We start from the raw sequence: 25,593 nt of genomic DNA, 5'->3' as shown, positions 1-25,593 counted from the left end.
TTACTGAATCTTGGCTGGGTGGTGGGTCTGCAAGGGCATTGTACAGTTTTTATCTGGTAGGGATATTCAAAACAGCGCATACTACGATACTGAATATAGAAAAATTGGATCTTTGCAAGCCATGACAAAGGAACGAATACGGCAGCTGTCTGTCATCAAAATCAATAAAATTCTGCGATTCGTAGTAACATGATATCAAAATTACTTCGGGCTGATTACATCTTATTAAGAAAAATATGCAAGCTCTCTCTGTTTTAATCAAGTTTTCAAATCTCACAAATATTTAAAATAATTCACAGCTCTTTATTTAAAATAATTCACGGCTCTTATACATGACTTTAAAACAGAGATTGGCAAGAATTGAGCACACAAGTAGAACTTTGACTCTCCCCCGTGGCTGCACACCTTCCCCACTGCCATGCTAGGCTGGGTAAGAGTGAGAAGAAAACAGCGAGCACACCGCACTTACGTGAATGGCAGCGCAGGCGCACAGACTGCGACTTCGTTTCATTGGTTTCATATTTCTCAACAACACAGACCACCAATTTTCAGTATTATTCAATAATTTTGGCACGCCGGGGACATAATTTTTATCTGGTGTAAACTGTCGGCACACGGACAAATTTAGACAATTTCACAGATTTTCGCACTTAGGTTGCTACGTTAGGGTGACTAACTTAATTTCGTAATCGAAAAATGTCTTTTACACAAGTATGTTGATCGAAATATTTTATCACGTTTGTAACCCCAATACCGGAACGTGAATACTCTTCTGGAGGAAACCAGTGAAGACCTCCTTTAACGTTACGTAAAAGAATTTCTCTTTTAAGCGGGTATTAAACTGCGGATCTATCAGTTCTTTTGCACATGTACAGGGGCATTATCAACTAAAAAGGCATACGGTCTCGAAAACAGATGAAAGATTATCAGTGCCCTCGACCATTTAGAAAACTATCTCTGTGATTCCTTCAAGACCACAATGACTTATTCATACCTCACGTTTCCCTTGAGGTCAGAGAACTCAAGAGAATGGATGGTGCTTTTATCTGAGTTCCTCCGTCCCATGCCACTTTAAAACGCACACTATATTATCTCTGCTAACACCACCTCTTGCTTTTGTCCAATTTCAAAACATTCCACTGCTTCATCACTGACATCGTTATACTTACGAGGGATTACTTTTTCGTGTTATAGTTTCAACCAAATTTTGCGCAAGCGCGAAATACCACCTGTTGCTTTAACAGAACAAACATTACAATATTCTTCATATACTTTATTGTCAGTCACAACTAAGACTTGTGAAACACTCCTTATAATGTAGGAGCTTATATAAAACCCTGGAAAGAAGTTATACGCTGACAAAAGCCAGGGCAGCAAAAAAGCCAAATCGGAGGTGAAATTGATACAGAGAATGTCTCACATAGTTCGGAATACACCTCTGCAGGCGACTTTACTGAAACGGTGACTGCAATTTCTTACGCTTCACCAAACACAGTTAACGATTTAAGAGAATATTTGAGCTCAACCACATTTGTAATGGTAACTGCAGCAAAATCTAATCACATGAAAGCTATCGCGTTTCTGAAGAGAAAACTTCAGTCACTCGTCATCACAGGAATCAGACTACCTTAGTGAAGAAAAGTTACAGATCCATCAATAATCTATTTTATAAAATGCAGACCGTGTTGTCTTAATTTACTTTCCTCGGCAATTCTCACCTAATAAAAGTAAACGACGACAACTTAACCGTGACACCTAAAACAAAAAGAAGCAGTTCGCAAGGGTTATTCGCTAAGAAGTAAGGTATTATGAACCTTGTAATCGTTACTGAGGAAAAGCTTTGCCTTCCGAAAGGCATGAGTTGTGATGTCTTCATATTTTAAGGTGAGTAATATTATAAGAATGGTTGATCATAAACAAATTTATATAGTATAATTACAACCTAGTGCTGTGTATTACACATTACGTGAAAACGTTTGCTGTGGAAATAAACTGCCTTCGAAATATTTATTGTTTATGCGGGCAGCTAGCACGAAGTTCTTAATTATTTTATGTCTTCTTCTTACAACATAATCTGATGGCAGCATTCTACCGAAACGCAGATGATGCTGATAAATAAACTGCGGTTTAGACAGTTATTTTATTGTGCACCATGCCTGACAACATGTTTTAAGATTTCCTTCTTCTTAGGTGAATTGAATTCCCTGAAATGATGTGAATGAAGGGAGAAGGTGTTATATTACTGGGGTAATGCAGTCGGTGCTGCCCATGGCTTACTCTGCCACAAAAGGCTGAATTTCATCTGAAATGGATTCGCTGAAACGAAGTAAATGAAGATGCAGTGACATGACATCAGAAAAAAACGATTAGAACCTTTTTACTACCAGTGAAACAAATTTGTCGCGACTAATGATTTTTTTTTCCCAGATGGGACCCACATCGGGATTTCTATTTATTCATGAGCAGTCGCTTGATCATCAGGCTTTCTGATCACGCGTTCAGGCCTGCCATGATAAGTCAGTAGCTCAAACTTGATTACGTTTGAGAATGTACGCATTTTACAAAAGCTCATGGGATAATATAAACGTGAAGTTGTGTGAAGTTCAGAATTAAAAATTCGGGATCTAATTCATAAGTGTCTTCGCATAAATCACTCGTTTTTGCACCAGCAGTGTGCAAGTGGTCATCTTATATGCGGCTGGGCTAACACGTGTGACTCTTAATTGAACAGCCATAGCTCATAGCTGACACCGTAGGATTGGATGACGCATACAGTACATACATCCCTTTCCGATCAGAAGTTTCTTGTAGTCTGCAAGTTAATGTTCATGTGGCCTACTGCAAAAGAGAGCCAACAACTTACTAGTGCAAGCGCCGCTTGCCTGAGTGAATAATCGAGTTTATTCCCTAGTTATAGATTTTTAAAGACGTCCATATCTCGAGATCTCAAACAATGTTGGCCAGATAAATGCTACAATTGTGCCTGCTCCTAACTCCTCAAGTAGCATTTTGTTCAGATTATGCCATGTTCCGACTGCACAAATCGATTCTAAAATACCTAGCGATCTCAGGTTTCGTAACACTATATAAAGTTTCTGAGAGAACCACTAACCAATGTTTAATATATAGTGTTGTGACAAACTAAATTTCAGATTTTGTACTCTGGTTGTGAATATAATCAAGTCCAAATTACCCCTTCACAAAACAAAATCATGAAATTAGAATCTGTTGCCTGCATGAAGTCCACAACTCGTGAAAATTTTGAAGTATGGTCGAGCCTCTGCTGCCACCGATACATGGTGTGCTGCCCAGAGCACGAAAACATTCAGACTGTGACACGTTGAACGCATAACCTTAAGTGGGATTGCTCTGGCCACCTTTTTTCCTAATGGTTAACACGCCATTGCATGTCATTTTGAAGTGGCGTTTCATGCGCTTCCCAACAGCGCTATTAAACTTTGCATATTTCACTGTTCTTTGACGGTATTCCATTTGAATTTGCGTACTTCTTACTTTCAATTCGTGCTGTTGTGTCTGATCCGTTTAATGAATCGCCGAGATATTCTGGCCACGAGCAGCTGTTTAACTATCTTCTAAAGTAGTGAACGTCCGTGTAGCTATACATATGGAATACTAATTAAAGTTTTAGTGTTTTTAGTCTATATGCTGTAACATTGCAAATGTTCGTCCTACAGATTGTTGTAGTGTCAACGAAAACGTTTCAGTGCTACAAATAAAAACTTGTTTATAATATCCTATGGATTAATGACTCGTACGTAATTTGATTGTCACTGGTTACAATGGCCGGCCCTTTCACAAGCTACCATAAGATTTTTCCACAAAACGTGTGTAAATAATTCCACCTCCTTCTCCCAGAAAGGTCCCTCTCGGCACATAAATGTCAAAATTCCGACTCAGGTTACTGCTTCCAGAGCACCAACCTCACCTGTGACTGTGCAGACTTTTTACTATAATCCACCTCTTAACACTAAGTGGTTCTCGTCCAGTGTTAATGACAGCACAGGGTGAGATTTCACCTGCCGCCGCGGCCATTCACGTCACGTCACGTCACAAGTATCAAATATAACATTCCGTGGCGTCCTTATGGAAGTACAGAAAGAGGCTGTGTTAGACAACGCTGCCACAGTTCCGTTTGCCCGAATTCAGAGCTTCACCAGTAGGAAATTTGCCCAAACCACTTGAACTGCAGTCAACTACTCGCGGAATGTCAAAACTGTCCCGTCTGCACATATCTTACATATCTCACTCCTGCCGATCGCCTTGATTCCCCCCCCCCCAATCCCCCCCCCCCCACCACACTAGTCACCACTGTACCTTTATCAATACCTATATACGTGTATAAATCGTTTAACATAGACATTTCTTATTATACTAGATTCTTCTAAAACAGAAATTCAAACACTTACCTAGTGCGGAATTCACTGTGCGATTTCCGCGTATTTTCTGCCTGATCTCGCATGAACATCACTTCCAAGGTCGTCCAAGAAGGTCAAGATTTAGAAGTCAGCTTTCTAGCTGAACATATATGTTCTGAATTGTATTGCATTATATCAGCAACATTTTTGTAAGAAATAAATATTTGTTAAAAATAAATAGGTGCCGAAAACCGGAGAAATGCGAACAGATATGTAGTTCGCAGGACCAAGGGTGCACCATCTGCAAATCGTTTTCCGTTGGACGCAGCTCACGCCTCATGAATTTCGTGGCAGTTATGGTGTTTACACTACGAAATGTGTGGTCGTCTACAGAAATATTGTTCTGAGAAGTTCTAGAACCCTCACAAATTGAGGGAATCTGCAACTCAGGATTGCTTTAAAAATGATATAAATTCATTTTTCCCAGGTTTTTTTAAGCGAAAAAAACTTCGAAGTGACCGGAACGCAAAGTTGTGTGAAAACATTGATGTTGCTCTTTAACGGTTGTTGCATGTTAGGACTAATTTCACTCAATATACATTCCAGATCTCGTGCCACGTCTCACTATTGTAGCTCCCTTTCTCGAGACAAAACATATTGCATCACCGGAGACAACGGCGACACGATTCAAAAATGCAGTATGTGAAAAAACCTGGCTTCTATAAAACTTACATGGAAACACACATCAAAAAACGTTTTGCATCACATCGATTCCCAGAACTACTGAAGACAGACGTTGACTATGGATATTGTATCACAGACATAGCCCATTTGACTGTTCAGAGATGTCACTAAACCCGCCCAAAGATGTAAACAACCATGCGTGAGCAGCTGCTATTAGACGGAGTGGGTCCGACAGACGATCAGTTCCAGTCATTCCACCAGCAAGGAGGCACACGGCTCGTGTTGTCTGTAGTTCAACGGCCAATACCGCGATTCGATCGCGTCCTCATTGTTACTTTGTGCCAGTAAGGCCTCTCAACAAGGGAAGTGTCCAGGCGTCTCGGAATGAACCAAAGCGACGTTTTTCGGACATGGAGGAGATACAGAGAGACAGGATCTGTCCATCACATGACTCGCTCAGGCCCCGAAAGGGCTACTACTGCAGGGCATGACCGCTACCTACGGATTATGGCTCGGAGGAACCCTGGACAGCAGCGCCCCAATGTTGAATAATGCTTTCCGTCAAGCCACAGGACGTCGTGTTACGACTCCAACTGTGCGTAATAGGCTGCAAGATGCGCAACTTCACTCCTAACGTCCATGTCGAGGTCCATCTTTGCAACTACGACACCATGCTGCGCGGTACAGATGGGCCCAAAAACATGCCGAATGGACCGCTCAGGATTGGCATCACGTTCTCTTCACCGATGAGTTTCGCATATGCCTTCAACCAGAGAATCGTCGGAGAAGTGTTTGGAGGCACCCCGGTCAGGCTGTACAGCGAGCGCAGAAAGGTGGAGGTCCCCTGCTGTTTTGAGCTGGCAATATCTGGGGGCGACGTACGCCGCTGGTGGTCGCGGAACGACCGATAGTGCAACCATATCGGCAGCATATTGGCGAGGCATTCGTCTTCATGGACTTCAATTCGCGCTCCCATCGTGCACATCTTGTGAACGACTTCCTTCAGGATAACGACATCGCTCGACTAGAATGGCCAGCCAGCATGTTCTCCAGACATGAACCCTATCGAACATGCCTGGGATGGATTGAAAAGGGCTGTTAACAGACGACGTGACCCAACAACCACTCTGAGGTATCTACGCTGAATCGCCGTTGAGGAGTGGGACAATCTGGACTTACAGTGCCTTGATGAACTTGGTGATAGTATGCCACGACGAATACAAGCATGCATCAATGCAAGAGGATGTGCTACCGGGTATTAGAGGTACCAGTGTGTACAGCAGTCTGGTCCACCACCTCTGAAAGTCTCGCCGTATGGTGGTACAACATGCAATGTGTGGTTTTCACTAGCAATAAAAACGGCGGAAACGATGTTTGTGTTTATCTTTATTCCAACTTTCTGTACAGGCCCCGTAACTCTCGGAACCGAGGTGATGCCAAACTTTTTTTCATGTGTGTAGTATTAGCTTCCTTTGAATTTAAAGTATGTATTATGGGCAGTAAATTCCATTATATTTGTAGTGCACGTTGGGGCACTTCATACGTATTTTCAAGTGGCATCAACTAAAAATTGCCGTTTTTTAATTTGTGTCATTTTCTTCAGGGGAAGCGGTACGTTCTGTACAAATTTAGGAAACGGATTAAATAAAAAATCACAGCCCACAAACATAAAATATTATTTAATGTAAACTTAAGGTTAAGTACATCAGTATTATTACAGCTTTAGAAGCGAAAGTGTGTTTTTCAATCTTCACATTCCCCTCACTGTGATGTACGGCTTATCTCTTTCAGACAGCAACCAGCCAAAAATTTATTTTCAGTTTCTTTATTCAAAAGGTATCGTTACCGGTTTCGAATAATTACGATTCATCATCAGACGGTTTTCATACTTTCATTAGGACATCTGGTGCGTTTTTTTTTACAGATTAATTGTCACGAAATGTCGGCTTGGAGTGTTTGTTTTCATAGTTTTCGTCCAACAAATGGCTCTGAGCACTATGGGACTTAACTTCTGAGGTCATCAGTCCCCTAGAACTTGGAACTACTTAAACCTAACTAACCTAATGACATCACACACACCCATGCCCGAGGTAGGATTCGAACCTGCGACCGTAGCGGTCGCGTGGTTCCAGACTGTAGCGCCCAGAACCGCTCCGCCACCCCGGCCGGCTTTCGTCCAACAGATGTGAATACGTTCCACTGCATTCTTATCGTTGCACACCTAAATTCTTCTCATTGAACACTTTCGATTTGTCACAGAATAGATTTCTAACGTGCACCGCATGTTTTGATACACACAAAGTGCTTACAAACATATGTTCGTAACATGCGTTTGTGACATATGTTTGTAAGCACTTTGTGTGTATCAAAATATGTGGTGCATGTTAGAAATCTATTCTGTGACAAATCTAAAGTGTTCAGTGACAAGAATTTAGGCATGCAACAACAAGAAAGAAGTGGGAATGTATTCACATCTGTTGAACGAAAACTATGAAAACAAACACTCCAATCCGACATTTTACGACAGTTAGTCTCTAAAAAAACGTGCCACATGTCCTAATGAAAGTATGAAAACCGTCTGAAGATGAATCGTAATGATTCGAAATCGGTAACGGTACCTTTTGAATAAAGGAAATGAAAATTAATTTGTGGCTGGTTGCAGTCTCAACACCATCAACATTTGTCTTCAAATAACAGCCACGGTCCTCAACCATGTCATCGTATGACAAAATTGCATTATCTCGTTAATTTTCTGAGTAAATTCCACCGTACAGCCACGTCACTTTGTTCGACGTATTTGCGGCCTAGTACCACTACAACTACGTATTTTGTGCGAGGGAGCGGGAATATGCTCGCCGAAGGTTGTTATCGCCAAAGAGAATCTGTTTCGGGTAGTGAATACTTTGTTACAAATTAGTCATACACTTCCACTGTATGTTTCCTGCTTGAAATCGAGATGTTTTATGAGTGAAAACACATTTTGTTACAAAAAACCTTGCTGTTTTAGTGGCATTAAACATGAAAAGAGTGTTCAGGCAGAAAGCTTTTAATACATTGAAACTGAAAGATAATTCGATTAACTTCAGTCACAAGAAACTATTTTAGCCGTCATCTGTGTACTTAGAAAAATTATGAATGACAGGGCTAGTAAACGTCTTACGTTATTTGATTTTCAAACAACTGAGCAGAACCGAACGTACTCTGACATTTCGTTGTTTAATAATTCTGATCAACACTAAACTGACACACAATATTTTTAGCGCAACGCAATCTGACTTTCAATAATGCCCACAAAAGAATGGCCCCGGCTAACAATAACCTATACCTTTCATGAATCACTTACCTCAGAAAAATCTTCGTTACTCGAACTACTGCAATACAGCGAGCGCCAATACTGCAAGCTAAATAAAGGATTCTAACTACTGATAGGCATAGTTAACAAACGAAAGATTTTGATAGAGAACAAACAATGTATTTACCTTAATAATGTTCAATAGTCAAGTCTTATAAATTTACTGTCTCTGATGGACACACGTCCAGATCATCCGTTCTCAAAACTCCGCCATCTCACTCTCCACATCCACCACTGCTGGCGGCTCACCTCCAACTGCGCAACGCTACGCGCTGTTCACATCCAACTGCTCAACACTAAAATAGCAAATACTCCAATAACGCAAACCAGCCACAGACTGCACACAGGACAGTCGGTGATTTTCATATAGAGTGCTACGTGGCGTTACCAACATAAAAACCTAAACAGCCTACTTACAATGTGTACTCACGCAGTACAAAAGCGCTATCTACTTTCCTTATTCGTTTTTCAATGTTTCCAAGGGAAGATCACGGTTCTTAAAGCTCTTCATCAGGTTCTAGGAACCTGTGAACTTGAGGAGCTATGTCTTTCTACCGAGGTAGGCAGCTCTTTCTGTCCAGTGTTAAGAAAACGTTCGAGCTTCATCTTTCTTGTACACAACGAAGGAATGTTTCTTTTTTTCCACAAGTTACTGACTTCAAAGTCCTCCGCGACGTAACCACACTTTCACTCTGATTTTCGAAACGTTATTCATTACCGCTGTACTGTACAATATTCTCACGCAGACTGAATAAAACTCCTGAAGAAACTATTGTAGAATAATTAGACCACGTCGAGGGGTGTGGAATCGGCGAGCTATGTACGAGGTGTGGCTAGAAAAAAACCGGACTAGTACTGGTGAAACAATAAAACGAATGCAATAAGGCTGAAAGTCGCGTGGCCTGTCACGTGACTCTCGCTCCGCCTACTGCTCGAGTTTCATCTGCCTCCTGCACTCAGTCTGCCCGTGGCGTCTGTTTTAAGTAGTTGACGTTTTGTCTGTGCGTCGGAAAATGTTGAGTGTACAGAAAGAACAGCGTGTTAACATCAAATTTTGTTTCAAACTAGGAAAATCTGCAAGTGAAACGTTTCTAATGTTACAACAAGTGTACGGCGATGATTGTTTATCGCGAACACAAGTGTTTGAGTGGTTTAAACGATTTAAAGATGGCCGCGAAGACACCAGTGATGACACTCGCATTGGCAGACCATTGTCAGCAAAAACTGATGCAAACATTGAAAAAATCGGTAAACTTGTTCGACAAGATCGCCGTTTAACAATCAGAGCAGTGTCTGAGTTAACAGGAGTTGACAAGGAAAGTGTTAGGCAGATTCTTCATGAAAGTTTCAACATGAACAAAGTGTGTTCAAAAATGGTTCCAAAGTGTCTCACAATTGAACAGAAGGAACGCCGAAGAATGATTTGTTCTGACATCCTGGAAAACATTGAAAGTGATCCCACTTTCTTACAAAATGTTATTACTTGCGATGAATCGTGGTTTTTTACTTACAATCCCGAAACTAAACGCCAATCGATGCATTGGAAAACTCCTGGTTCTCCACGACAAAAAAAAGCACGAATGTCAAAATCGAAATTCAAGGCAATGATGATTGTTTTTTTTTTTTGACATCAAAGGGATTGTGCACATTGATTGGGTACCAGAGGGACAAACAGTGAATCAGCATTACTACATTAGCGTCCTGGCTACCCTACGTGAGCGAGTACGGAGAAAACGGAACGATTTGTGGAGAAAAAAGTCATGGATCCTTCACCAAAACAATGCCCCAGCTCACAGTGGGTTGTCAGTGAAGACGTTTTTGGAAAAACACAACATTCTCATATTAGATCATCCACCCTACTCACCTGATTTGGCCCCCTGTGACTTTTTTCTTTTCCCTAAAGTCAAGTCAGCTTTGAAAGGAACTAGATTTGAGACTGTTGAAGCAGTAAAAGAAAAAGCGACGGAAGTAATGTATGGACTTACCGAAAATGATCTGCAGCATTGCTATGAACAGTGGAAAATTCGTATGGAGCGGTGTAGAGACCGAAGAGGAGAGTACATTGAAGGAGATAACATGAAATTGCAAATAATTGTAAATAAATGTTTTTTCCAGCATCTGTCCGGTTTTTTTCTAGCCGCACCTCGTATACTGTCTGGAGACAACGTAATAAAATACGAGCAAACGTAAAACAACGGTGTATTACGCATGGCTGGATGAGCTGTACACGCAGTAGAGCCATCTGCGCCCATTTATCTGGAAGGTGGATGAAATAGCGGCCCTGTGCGAGCCAGCTGGCAGACTGCCTGCTCCAGGGCCGGCGAGGCGCCCGGCCGCTAACCTGCCCCTTAGGACTGACTCGGTTTTCAGTAACATGAACACGTCATCCATTACAGCGGTCCGCCGTAGCAGGTGGGGCGGAACCCGACGCGTCGAGGAGGAAAATGAAGGCAACCTCGCCTCGACCACGGCCGTCTTAAGCGAGCCGGGAGAAAGGGGCGGAACGGCTGAGTGAATAAGAAAGAGAGACAGAGAGAGTCAGAGACATAGGGGGAGAAGAAGTGGCAAGGAGAAAGGATAAAACCCAGGGCACAGGAGGAACCGGGTGACGTCTCGAGCGCAGTGAGCCTGCCTTCTGAGCTTCTCGTCAGCTCATTGCGCTCGTTCAGCAGCTCGTTGAAACAACTCAGCCGCGCAGCTGCGGCCTCTGCGTGCCACAGAAATTTGTGTCTCTACCCTCGTGGGAGCAGGGAGGCCAACAAACAAGCTCAGCTGTCCCTGCTTGTTCGTTTAAAAGAATTTACAGTGTATTAATTAACACTATATCTTTCCACTACATTTATTGTCTTTAAAAATTCTTCTCTCTATTTTTCAAACCAGTTCATGAAAAATGCCTTCCATATTGAAGCATATATTTGTGTAATCTTCAGAGGATCGGCTTTATAGTCATCATTAAACGATAAAACAACGACAAATCATCGCTCTCCAATTGAGTAGTAAAACTGCTCTAGGCCGCCGCCTATCGTAAGTAAGCATAGGCTACAGTAGTGCTCCTAGTAGCCTTGGTCGATTAATATCGTAACCGCGTTACCTGTCAGCTAGCTGTGTTGCATACCTATCAGGCGTTACCTTTTTTCGATCGTTTTGTTTGCGTATGCCATCACGAAAGCAGTGAAACATTTAGAAACTGGGTGAGGATATACAGGGTGAGTCACCTAATGTTACCGCTGGATATGTTTCGTAAACCACATCAAATACTGACGAACCGATTCCACAGACCGAACGTGAGGGCAGGGGTTAGTGTAATTGGTTAATACATACCATACAAAAATGCACGAAAGTATGTTTTTTAACACAAACCTACGTTTTTTTAAATGGAACCCCGTTAGTTTTGTTAGCACATCTGAACATATAAATAAATACGTAATCAGTGCCGTTTGTTGCATTATAAAATGTTAATTACATTCGGAGATATTGTAACCTAAAGTTGACGCTTGAAACCTCCGACGTTCAGCTGCGTGTTGTAACAAACACGGGCCACGGTCGGCGAGCAGCATCTGTAGGGACATGTTTACGATGACGACCATGTTTACGAGTGTGGCTGTAGTGCACTGTTGTGGTTTGGTCTAGCTGTCGCAGTGTCCGCATCTAGCGCTTGCTGCTATTGTGATTCTGCATTCGTCTCCGCACGCAGACCAACTGCAGTACACCGTGTTACCAGACGTCTGTGATAGTGTAGTGTTGTAGGAACTGTGACCATGGTGTATTCGAACTCTGAAAAGGCGGAGATGATACTCATCTATGGCGAGTGTCGACGAAATGCAGCTGAAGCCTGCAGGGTGTATGCAGAACGGTACCCGGACAGAGAGCATCCAACGTGCCGCACATTGCAAAACATCTACCGCCAACTGTATGCAACAGGTATGGTCGTAGCACGCAAACGGGTCCGTAACAGGCCCGTCACAGGAGAAGCGGGTGCAGTTGGTGTGTTAGCTGCTGTTGCCATGAACCCACACATGAGTACACGGGACATTGCGAGAGCCGGTGGACTGAGTCAAAGTAGTGTCATGTGCTTACTGCATCGTCACCGCTTTCACCCGTTTCATGTGTCGTTACATCAGCAATTACATGGTGATGACTTTAATCATCGAGTGCAATTCTGTCAATGGGCATTAACAGAGAATGCGTTGCAGTTCTACCTGTTTACCGATGAAGCGGGTTTCACAAACCACGGGGCAGTGAATCTACGGAACATGCATTACTGGTCCGTGGACAATCCACGCTGGCTCAGACAGGTAGAGCGACAGCGACCGTGGACTGTAAATCTATGGTGCGGAATCATTGGCGACCACCTCATTGGTCCTCACTTCATTGCAGGGGCCCAAACAGCTGCAACATACATCACGTTTCTACAGAATGATCTGCCAACGTCGCTCGAAAATGTCCCACTGGAAACGCGTCGACGTATGTGGTATCAGCATGATGGTGCACCTGCACATTCCGCAATTAACACTAGGCTGACCCTTGACAGGATGTTCGACGGGCATTTCATAGGACGTGGAGGACACATAAATTGGCCAGCCCGTTCTCCTGACCTTACACCTCTGGACTTCTTTCTGTGGGGTACGTTAAAGGAGAATGTGTACCGTGATGTGCCTACAGCCCCATAGGATATGAAACAACGTATTGTGGCAGCCTGCGGCGACATTACACCAGATGTACTGCGGCGTGTACGACGTGCATTACGCCAGAGGTTGCAAATGTATGCAGCAAATGATGGCCACCACATTGAACATCTATTGGCCTGACATGTCGGGACACACTCTATTCCACTCCGTAATTGAAAACGGAAACCACGCGTGTACGTGTACCTCACCCCTCATGGTAATGTACATGTGCGTCAGTGAAAAAGACCAATAAAAAGGTGTTAGCATGTGGACGTAATGTGCTGTTCCAGTCTCTTCTGTACCTAAGGTCCATCACCGTTCGCTTTGGATCCCTACGTAATTCGGTGCTCTCCTATACACACGATCGAACAGCGGAGGAGTGGTACTCAAGCGTCAACTTTAGGTTACAATATCTCCGGATGTAATTAACATTTTTCAATGCAACAAACGGCACTGATTACGTATTTGTTTATATGCTCAGATGTGCTAACAAAACTAACTAACTAACAAACGTAGGTTTGTGTTAAAAAACATACTTTCGTGCATTTTTTTATGGTTTGTATTAACCAATTACACTAGCCCCTCTCCTCACGTTCGGTCTGTGGTATCGATTCGTCAGTATTTGATGTGTTTTACGAAATATATCTAGCGGTAATGTTAGGTGACTCACCCTGTATAATGAGCAGCATAACGTATGGAATATGTTTGCTCTAGATAGTTATCCTCTTGTCTGTTCCTTAAAAGTAAACAGTATTTATAGCAAAACTGTCATTGTAAAAATAAAAAAAACTAAAAAAAAAACAAATCAAATATCGTTCTATATACAATCGAGCATATATAAAACATATTTCTGTTATTCATAAACAACTTTCGATGTATCAGTAATAACAAGAAAACTTTGCCTTTGATCGTGATGAAGAATTTTACAGATTTTTTTTTTTTCTGTTTGTAGCTGTAAACTACACTTGTATTAAAAGAAATTGCTTTTTTTTATATAAAAGCGCAGTATTTATGCCAGTAAGTAATTTTCATAACTTTTAAATGCAATTTATCTTTTGTAAGGATATAGAATACGCAAGTGACTAACACTTAACGATGTGCGATTGTAATTAAGTGCAAAAGAAACAAATAAAAAATAAAACAAAGAGAAGTCATTGGCTCCCAGTTTCTCTCTCAAAAATTCCTTTATCTTTCTTACCCTACAAATGATAACAATACTACTGGGAATCCTACAGTTTATTACGACATTTGTGTACTGCACCTGAACTACCTAACTGTAATTTTGGTAGAGCCCAATCTACTTTGTACATTCAAAGATCTGTAGGAAGCACCGTTTCGATATCTCGTCAGTTATTTTGGACTGAGGGCCTTTTTTTTTCCTCTGGCTTATATTTTCACATATCAAAAATGGTGCAGAACAGGTACTTAGAACTTCAATATAAAACTGATTGAAAATTACTGTTCCTTCCATATTAACCATTTTACATATATTTCTGAGCTTTCATTATACTATAGAAGCTTTCACTTTACATTTACTTCTTAGAAATTATGCGTAACATTGTTGTAATTTACTCAGTGCATGACATTTACAGTGGATTAACAGATTTTCTAGGGAAAAGCTCCCATGAACTAATTTCAACCAGCCCAATATAAAAACATTGCGCCACTTGGTTTTAGACTCTTCTTAGAAACAACTTATTGTCATACTTAATCTATCAGGATCAAAGCAGAGACTCAGACCACTACTGCTTTCCCACACAGTGCCGCCTATTAATTAATGCGAATAAGTTAAAATATCTAAACCCAAATGCATATTTTTTCATACACACTGCCCAGATCAAATTTGATTCGAGGTTAGTATCTCACATGACAGCGGCCTTGTCGCAGTGGTGACACCAGTCCCCGTCACATCACCGAGGTTAAGCTCTGTTGGGCTTGGCAAAACTTGGATGGGTCACCGACCGGATCTGCCGAGTGCTGTCGGCAAGCGAGATGCACTCTGGCCTTGTGAGGCCAACTGAGGACTACTTGAGTGAGAAGTAACAGCTCCGATCCCGAAAACTTACTACGGCCGGGAAAGAGGTGTGCTGACCACACGCCCCTCTGAACCAGCGTACAGTGGCGCCTTAGGGCTGTTTGTTTGTTTCTTTAATATTTCTCATGTCATATGCTGTCCATGAGTACAAAATTCCATTTGTGATCCACACTGTACGTGATTTCAGTGTACTGCTGACATCTGTCACTTCTAGTGTTCCTGTTCAAGCTCAGTATCTATTTATTGGTTAGTACTTAGAGCTCAGCTGTTAGCACAGTATTCCTTCATTTTCCTGCAAAAATATACAGCCTTTCCCTAAGACCGTTTCCTGGTATTACTGTGGTTATCTTCTGTAAATGATGTTACAAAGGGTCTTAGTTTCAATAGATAAATGGTACTCACCGCTGTTACTTATACAGTTTTCCCTTATACGAAGTACTGCAAGATCTTTTTCTACACTCCTGGAAATTGAAATAAGAACACCGTGAATTCATTGTCCCAGGAAGGGAAAACTTTATTGACACATTCCTGGGGTCAGATACATCACATGATCACACTGACAGAACCACAGGCACATAGACACAGGCAACAGAGCATGCACAATGTCGGCACTAGTACAGTGTATATCCACCTTTCGCAGCAATGCAGGCTGCTATTCTCCCATGGAGACGATCGTAGAGATGCTGAATGTAGTCCTGTGGAACGGCTTGCCATGCCATTTCCACCTGGCGCCTCAGTTGGACCAGCGTTCGTGCTGGACGTGCAGACCGCGTGAGACGACGCTTCATCCAGTCCCAAACATGCTCAATGGGGGACAGATCCGGAGATCTTGCTGGCCAGGGTAGTTGACTTACACCTTCTAGAGCACGTTGGGTGGCACGGGATACATGCGGACGTGCATTGTCCTGTTGGAACAGCAAGTTCCCTTGCCGGTCTAGGAATGGTAGAACGATGGGTTCGATGACGGTTTGGATGTACCGTGCACTATTCAGTGTCCCCTCGACGATCACCAGTGGTGTACGGCCAGTGTAGGAGATCGCTCTCCACACCATGATGCCGGGTGTTGGCCCTGTGTGCCTCGGTCGTATGCAGTCCTGATTGTGGCGCTCACCTGCACGGCGCCAAACACGCATACGACCATCATTGGCACCAAGGCAGAAGCGACTCTCATCGCTGAAGACGACACGTCTCCATTCGTCCCTCCATTCACGCCTGTCGCGACACCACTGGAGGCGGGCTGCACGATGTTGGGGCGTGAGCGGAAGACGGCCTAACGGTGTGCGGGACCGTAGCCCAGCTTCATGGAGACGGTTGCGAATGGTCCTCGCCGATACCCCAGGAGCAACAGTGTCCCTAATTTGCTGGGAAGTAGCGGTGCGGTCCCCTACGGCACTGTGTAGGATCCTACGGTCTTGGCGTGCATCCGTGCGTCGCTGCGGTCCGGTCCCAGGTCGACGGGCACGTGCACCTTCCGCCGACCACTGGCGACAATATCGATGTACTGTGGAGACCTCACGCCCCACGTGTTGAGCAATTCGGCGGTGCGTCCACCCGGCCTCCCGCATGCCCACTATACGACCTCGCTCAAAGTCCGTCAACTGCACATACGGTTCACGTCCACGCTGTCGCGGCATGCTACCAGTGTTAAAGACTGCGATGGAGCTCCGTATGCCACGGCAAACTGGCTGACACTGACGGCGGCGGTGCACAAATGCTGCGCAGCTAGCGCCATTCGACGGCCAACACCGCGGTTCCTGGTGTGTCCGCTGTGCCGTGCGTGTGATCATTGCTTGTACAGCCCTCTCGCAGTGTCCGGAGCAAGTATGGTGGGTCTGACACACCGGTGTCAATGTGTTCTTTCTTCCATTTCCAGGAGTGTATTTCTGTTGAGAGCAAGGATCCAATGGCTTTTCCCTTATTGGCTACTTTGGTCTTACAGGAGAGCCTATAGCGGTCTATTTTGTACAAATGGCCATAGAAAGCTGGTCGTCTTCTTCTGATAGAATCGGTGAGGTTTTGTTGGTAGAGTTCAGAATTAGGTTTGTACCATCGTTTCAAATCTGGTACCATCCCTGATCCCACTAAAAGGAATTTCTTTTCTTCTTCTTCGAGCATTCTTATTGGAGTCTTCTCGTTTAGGGACAGGCACTCTGATGCGTACAGGATTTATGGTCTGACTACTGTGTAGTAGTGTCTTACTTTAATATATGTTTCGAGGCTTAATTTTTTCCCGAAAGCATACTATGCCTTTTTCTTTGAGTTATCAGTCTTCTCACTGGTTTGATTAGGCCCGCCACGAATTCCTCTCCTGTGCCAACCTCTTCATCTCAGAGTAGCACTTGCATCCTCAATTATTTGTTGGATGTTTTCTATACTCTGTCATCCTAAACAGTTTTCGCCCTTTAGAGCTCCCTCTAGTATCATGGAAGTCATTCCCTAATGTCTTAACAGATGTCATATCATTCTGTCCCTTCTCCTCGTCAGGTTTGTCACATATTCCTTTCTTCTTAGATTCTGTGCAGAACCTCCACATTTCTTACCTTAGCAGTCCATCTAATTTTCAACATTCGTCTGTAGTGCCACATCTCAAATGCTTCGATTCTCTTGTGTTCAGGAACGCCCTTTTTGCCAGTGCTAGTCTGCTTTTGAAGTCTTCCTTACTCCGTCCGTCATTGGTTATTTAGCTACCTAGGTAGTACGATTCCTTAACTTCATATAATTCGTGACCATCAATTCTGATGTTCAGTTTCTAGCTGTTCTCATTTCTACTACTTCTAATTAATTTTGTCTTTCTTCGATTTACCCTCAATCCCTATTCTACACTCTTTAGACTGTTCATTTCATCCAGAAGAACCTATAATTCGTCTTCACTTTCACTCAGAATAGCATATGTCATCAAAGAATGGTATCATTGGCATCCTTTCACCTTGAATTTTAATTTCACTCCCCAGTCTATCTTTTATTTCCATCATTGCATCTTCGATGTACAGGTTCAACAGTAGGGGCGAAAGACTACGTCCCTGTCTTACCCCCTTTTTAATCCGTGCATTTCGTTCCTAGTCATACACTCTTATTATTGCCTCTTGGCTGTGTTAGCGTCTCTCTCTTTAGCTTCCTCCTATTTGTCTCAGAATTTCAAACAATTTTATATTGTCCAACCCTTTTCAAGGTAGACAAATCCTGTCAATAAATCCTATGAAAGTGTCTTGCTTCCATGATCAACCACAACGTCAGAATTGCCACTCTGGTGCCTTTCCATTTCCTAAAGCCAAACTGATCGTCATCTAAAACATCTTCAGTTTTATTTTCCATTCTTCTGTATATTATTCTTGTTAACATCTTTGATTCATGAGCTGTTAAGCTGAGTGTGAGATAATTGTCGCACTTGACAGCACTTGCAGTTGTCGGAATTGTGTTGGTGATAATTTTCAAAGTCAGATTGTAAGTCCTATCTCATTTGATTTTCCTTTCTTCAAGGGCTACATTTGAATGAAATCCTCTGAGATCCATTCTCCAAGGAAGTTTACGATTTTTGCTCTTTTGAGATGCTTGGTAGCATTGATTCTCATCGATCTAAAGGCGTCTTTAATATTGTTCGTGAATGCGGTATTTCCGATACTGATCAATAAACCTGTTTCCTCTGCTTCTAAATGCAGTACCTGCAGTTGGGCGCGGGCCTCTCGCATTTTATCCTAAGGTTGAAAGTTTCTATTCTAATCTCCACACTCAGTCCGGTGTTCCCTAGTAGAGATCTGGTCCATTCCCTGATGAACTTTTCCATTGTGTTTTGTTTTAGTGATACAATTATAATTATACTTATTATTATTACGTCATCATGTCAATGGAGTTCAAAACTCCATATATATTTAATCTGCATACACACTATGTGATCAAAAGCATCCGGGAACCCACGTAAACATACGATTTTCATATTAGGTGCATTTTGCTGCCTTCTACTGCCAGGTACTCCATATCAGAGAAATCAGTAGTCATTATGCATCGTGGGAGAGCAGAATGGGGCGCTCTGCGCAACTCATGGACTTCCAGTGTGGTCAGGTGATTGGGTGTCACTTATGTCATACGTCTGTAGACGAGGTTTCCACACTCCTAAACATTCCTAGGTCATGAACGTCATCTGCCAGCTTGTGAAGTGCCAACAGCAAAATTCGTAGGTGGTGGTGTTACGGTGTGGTCATGTTTTTCATGGAGGAGGCTTGCACTCCATTTTGTTTTACGTGGCACTATCACAGCACAGGCCTACATTGATGTTTTAAGCACCTTCATGGTTCCCACTGTTGAAGAGCATTTCGGAGATCGTGATTGCATCTTTCAACACGAACGAGCACCTGTTCATAACGCACCGTTTGTGGCGGAGTGCTTACACGACAATAATATCCCTGTAATGGACTGGCCTGCACAGATTCATGACCTGAATCATACAGAACACCTTTGGGATATTTTGGAACGCCGACTTCGGGTCAGGCTTCACCGACCGATATCGATACCTCTCCTCAGTGCAGCACTCCGTGAAGAATAGGCTGCCATTCCCCAAGAAACCTTCCAGAACCTGACGGAACGTATGTCTGTGAGAGGGAAGCTGTCATCAAGGCTAAGGGTTGGTCAACACCTTATTGAATGCCAGCATTAGCGATGGAGGGCGTCACGACTTGAAAGTCATTTTCAGCGAGGTGTCCGGACACCTTTGATCGCATAGTGTGTGAGTCAACAATATACGAAGAATTAAGTGGGATAGTATCATGTTGTACAGCTTACATCTTTCAAAAGTTACTCACTGACAAGATGAAAACCTGAAGAACGGCCTTGGAACCGCACATCTGAAGAGGCAATGGACTGAATGACTTAAAATACGGGTATATCCACCAGAGTCGTCGATTTGTGACTAACGTATTATTTTCACGAGGGCTCGAAGTACTTGGTAACAAACATTAGTTTTTAGTTAGTGTCTGTAAAGACGAGGTGTGAATAAGTAAAGTGGAACATCATTCGTAACGAGAAGCGAGACTAAGACGAAGATAAGGAATCATATCATAGTGAAGAATTTTATTTCCAAATATCGCAGAACTTGGGACGAAATGGTAGATGAACAAATGAAGCACGTTGGATCAAGATGAATGAAGAAAGTAAAATTAGGAGACTGGCATCGAGGAAGTAAGCCCATCTTCTTCCATTTCGTCACAGCCATAGATCGTTTTCCACTCCATTGCTTTATCCAATCCATTTGCTTTTCTCTGTCTCGCCTGCTAAGTTACACATGGTTTTTACTTCGAAGCCTTAAATTTGAAATTGAGATATACTACAAATACAGATACCAAGCAAGAAAGAGGAATACCTTTCACAGGCGAAAACATAAAATTGTATTACGAAAATTCATTTATACAAAGGGACGCAAATTAATTCAAATTAAATTAATTCTGCACATTACTAAATGAAGATGGAAGGAACTTATATGATGGTTATCTACTTAAAAAATATCATGTGATACACAGTAAAATTATGGATTTGTAACATAACAAAAAAAGGAAAGTCAGCTATTAAACAGAAGGTGAGAGGTCCAAGAAATCGGCAAGAGGTACGTTATTCAGGATGCGCCAGAAATGTTGCGACAAACTTCGAGGGCTTGTAGAGGGTGTCTTGAGGAACAAATCGAAGATAGCAACCCTTGTCCGTAAACATGCATCGTCGTTACAGAACACCGAAATTATAGACCCCGGCGTTTGTCACTAGGCAACTATTGTGTCTTTGTGGGCTGACGAACCGCAGCCGGGACGTCTCGCAGTATTGTCTGCTGTTCATTGATTGCGACTGATTACCACAATCGCCAGTGGAGGAGATGGAGCTAGGTGCTAGTAGAAAGGCCTTGTCTCCAACGAATGCGATGCTCTGTTGCTCTGTGCATGACAGTTTCCATCCGCAATTGTTTTTATCCTTGAACCCTCTTAAATCTCCAATGTTTTTCGGTGTACAGGAGAAAAATAGTGGATGGAAAGATGTGCCCGAAACCGACACCCACTAAGAAAAAGAGCATCGCATTCATAGGAGACAATACGTTTCAATGCAGCAGCTAGCTCTATCTTCTCCACGGCGACCGCGACAATCAGTCACGATCAATGAATAATAAGCAACATAGCGAGACGTTCCGCCTACGGTCCGCTATAGTACAAAGATGACGCCGGTGCCTATAGTTTCGGCGCTCTCTAGTGTCGTTGGATGACGTTTCCCGACAGAGGTTCCTATCCTCGATTTTTTCCTCAAGACACCCTGTACAACCCATCGACGTTTGTCGCAACAGCTTGCATTTATCGCGAATCTCTTGCCCAACGTAAAGTCCCGAGCGACTGGAAAAAGCGCAGGTGACGCCTGTATTAAGAAGGGTAGAAGGACGAATTCTCAAAATTACAGACCAATATCCTTAACATCGGTTTGTTGCAGGATTCTCGAACATATTTTCAATTGGAATATAATGAATTTCCTTGAGACAAAGAAGTTGCTGTCCATGCATCAGCACGGCCTTAGAAAGAATCGCTCCTGCGAAATGCAACTCGCCCTTTTTTCGCATGATATCTTGCGAACCATGGATGAAGGGTATCAGACGGATGACATATTCCTTGACTTCCGGAAAGCGTTTGACTCGGTGCCCCACTGCAGACTCCTAACTAAGGTACGAGCATATGGGATTGGTTCCCAAATATGTGAGTGGCTCGAAGACTTCTTAAGTAATAGAACCCAGTACGTTGTCCTCGATGGTGAGTGTTCATCGGAGGTGAGGGTATCATCTGGATTGCCCCAGGGAAGTGTGGTAGGTCCGCTGTTGTTTCCTATCTACATAAATGATCTTTTGGATAGGGTGGATAGCAATGTGCGGCTGTTTGCTGATGATGCTGTGGTGTACGGGAAGGTTACGTCGTTGAGTGACTGTAGGAGGATACAAGATGACTTGGACAGGATTTGTGATTGGTGTAAAGAATGGCAGCTAACTCTAAATATAGATAAATGTAAATTAATGGAGATGAATATGAAAAAGAATTCAGTAATATTTGAATACTCCATTAGTAGTGTAGTGCTTGACACAGTCACGTCGATTTTGGGCGTAATATTGCAGAGCGACATGAAGTGGGACAAGCATGTAATGGCAGTTGTGGGGAAGGCGGATAGTCGTCTTCGGTTCATTGGTAGAATTTTGGGAAGATGTGGTTCATTTGTAAAGGAGACCGCTTATAAAACACTAATACGACCTATTCTTGAGTACTGCTCGAGCGTTTGGGATCCCTATCAGGTTGGATTGAGGGAGGACATAGAAGGAATTCAGAGGCGAGCTACTAGATTTGTTACTGGTAGGTTTGATCATCACGCGAGTGTTACGGAAATGCTTCAGGAACTCGGATGGGAGTTTCTAGACGAAAGAAGACGTTCTTTTCGTGGATCGCTACTGAGGAAATTTAGAGAACCAGCATTTGAGGCTGACTGCAGTATAATTTTACAGCCGCCAACTTATATTTCGCGGAAAGGCCACAAAGATAAGATAAGAGAGATTAGGGCTCGTACAGAGGCATATAGGCAGTCAATTTTCCCTCGTTCTGTTTGGGAGTGAAACAGGGAGAGAAGATACTAGTTGTGGTACGACGTACCCTCCTCCACGCACCGTATGGTGGATTCCGGAGTATGTATGTTGATGTAGATGTAGGTTTCCGGGACATCCAATACAAGAAACAACTTAAAAATTGAATCAGTTAATTACACACAAAATCATGCTGGCAAAACTTTAATAAGGTGTAAGAAAAAATAGAAAACACAGTAAGTCTGACGACTGAGAACAATAAGAGTATAATAATAACACAGAAAATTACGTTGTGTAGGTCTTTTCAGTTCACCTGCTAAGGTGGAGAAGGTACAGTATCTGACACTACACACAAAATTGTAAAAACATTCTTGGATTTATTTAATCGTTTGTGTAGCTAAGAAAGGAATAAGGAACAAAAACCGGCTGCTCATCATGGAAAGTATAACATTTTGGAAGAAAACGTGTTTGAAGTGTGTAAAATCAATTGATGTATGAAGAAAGTCAAGGCACCTGTATATAAAGCGTTCCAGAAAAAAGATAACGTTGATGACAGTTGACATAAAAGGAATTTCAAAAATAATTTACGGATTGTCTACGAAGAAAATTCATTCCCCAAAGGATGTGAACGTGCTGATTATCGCCATCTTTCGGAGTTTAAGAAAGGTCAAATCATTCGCACGAGGGACGTGGGAGCACCATGTGGACAGATCACACGTACTGCAGATTGATTACAGACAAGATAGCCTCAGGACTACAGTATGGGCAGAAGAGTAGGCGTGGACCTTTTAAACTCTCATCCGTCGTTTCCCATTGACACCTGCTGTATCCAAGGGGCACTGTAATCTCCCGCGTTGCAGCCATGTCTGTACGGTTGCCTCGTCATCAGGCGTAAACGGCTTAACCACAACATTGTTCCAGTCAGGCATACGAATGGCACCAACTCTGCTAAACGGGGTCGTGGCAGCGCTGCTTCACAATGGCAGTCATGTTCTCTTAATTAGAGCTGACAGAACTCTTCCGCTCGTCGGGTGGGTAGGGGACCGCACCACCGAACGACAGTGACTGGTTTCCAGTTGTTGCCGAGTTGTCTTCGACTTATCTTCGAGTTGTCTTTGGGTTGTATACGGCACCGAGTATAGGCCAGTGGTCAATGAGGGGCCTACTTCCAGGACGATGCCTTGCAAGCCAGCACCCTTCCAGCAGACGTGGAATGTGGGACGAGCAAATTACTTGTTCAGAACCTGGGAGTAAGTGATCCGGGTGAAACCTCGCTGCTGCAAAGGTCGCAGGTTCGGATCCTGCCTCGGGCATGGATGTGTTTAGTTAGGTTTAAGTAGTTCTCAGTCTAGGGGACTGATGACCTCAGATGATAAGTCCCATAGTGCTCAGAGCCATTTGAATCATTTTGTTAAGTCCATAGTGCTCAGAGCCATTTGAACTATTTTGATCCGGGTTAGAGCTACTTTCCTGCCCGAGGCTGCAGCTATGTGTACTTAATCTCTCACAAATTTGAACATATATTGTTCCTACTATACAATACATCTACATCTACATCATACTCCGTCAAGCCACCTAATGATGTGTGGTGGAGGGCACTTTCGCTACCACTATCTGATCCCTGCAACCCTTTTCCACTCGCGAATAGTGCGTGGGAAGAATGACTGACGGTGAGCCTCTGTATTAGCTCTAATTTCTCGAATTTTCTCCTCGTGGTCAATACGCGAGATGTATGTGGGGGAAAGTAATGTGTTGTCCGACTCCTCCTGATAAGCGCTGTCCCGAAATTTCAACAGTAAATCTCTCCGTGATGCACAACGACTCTCTTGTAACGTCTGCCAGTGGAGTTTGTCTAGCATCTCCGTAACGCTCTCTCGTCAGCTAAACGATCCAGTGACGAAACGCACCGCTCTTCGTTGGTACTTCTCTATCTCCTCTATCAGTCCTACCTGATAGCGATCCCGGATAAATGAACAATACTCAAGAATAGGGCAAACAAGCGCCTTATAAGCCACTTCTTTCGTGGATGAGGTACACTTCCTTAAGATTCTTCCGATGAATCTGAGTCTTGTGTCTGCTTTTTCCACTATCTGTTTGATATGGTCAGTCCACTTAAGGTCGCTCTGGATAGTTACACCTAGATATTTTACGGCAGACGCTGTCTCCAGCTGTTTGTCATTAATAGTGTAGCTGTACAGTAGTGGATTTCTTTTTCTATGTATGCCTGACAATAACTGAGGAATACGTGGTCGAAAGCTCGTGATATTTAAACACTTGAGGCAGATGTAAGGTCTACAAAATGTTATCAAATGAAATGTGATTGCCGGAAATGTATACTCGCGTTATCATTCCTGATGTATTTGTTTTCCATTGCCGGCATGTGGTGGAAGAATGAAATGAAAATATTCTGAACTATTCCAACGTATAAACAATAGAATAATATTAAACAGAAAATTGAAGCCATTCGTGAACGTAGATAAGTCACCACCATAGATAACCACTGGGTACGAGTAATTTACTGTGAATTAACATATACTAGAAAAGTCCTAAATCCCAGTAAAACACAAATCGGACCACATAACTGATTACAGACAACATAATGCTTAGACTAATGTGTACCTAGAGCAATACGACAAAATAGACATCAGAACACTATGTTTACACTATTTTCTGTTTTTCAGTGCAACGATTGTGCTCATATCCGCAACTAAACATCTTGTATTTCCTGCTATACGTGTTGGCCGGCCGATGTGACCGAGCGGTTCTACGCGCTTCAGTCTGGAACCGCGCGACCGCTACGGTCGCAGGTTCGAATCTTGCCTCGGGCATGGATGTGTGTGATGTCCTTAGGTTTGTTAGGGTTAAGTAGTTCTAAGTTCTAGGGGACTGATGACCACAGATGT

Source organism: Schistocerca piceifrons, chromosome 1, assembly GCF_021461385.2.
Source record: "Schistocerca piceifrons isolate TAMUIC-IGC-003096 chromosome 1, iqSchPice1.1, whole genome shotgun sequence".
NCBI lineage: Eukaryota > Metazoa > Arthropoda > Insecta > Orthoptera > Acrididae > Schistocerca > Schistocerca piceifrons.
This window is presented reverse-complemented; position numbering follows the sequence as displayed.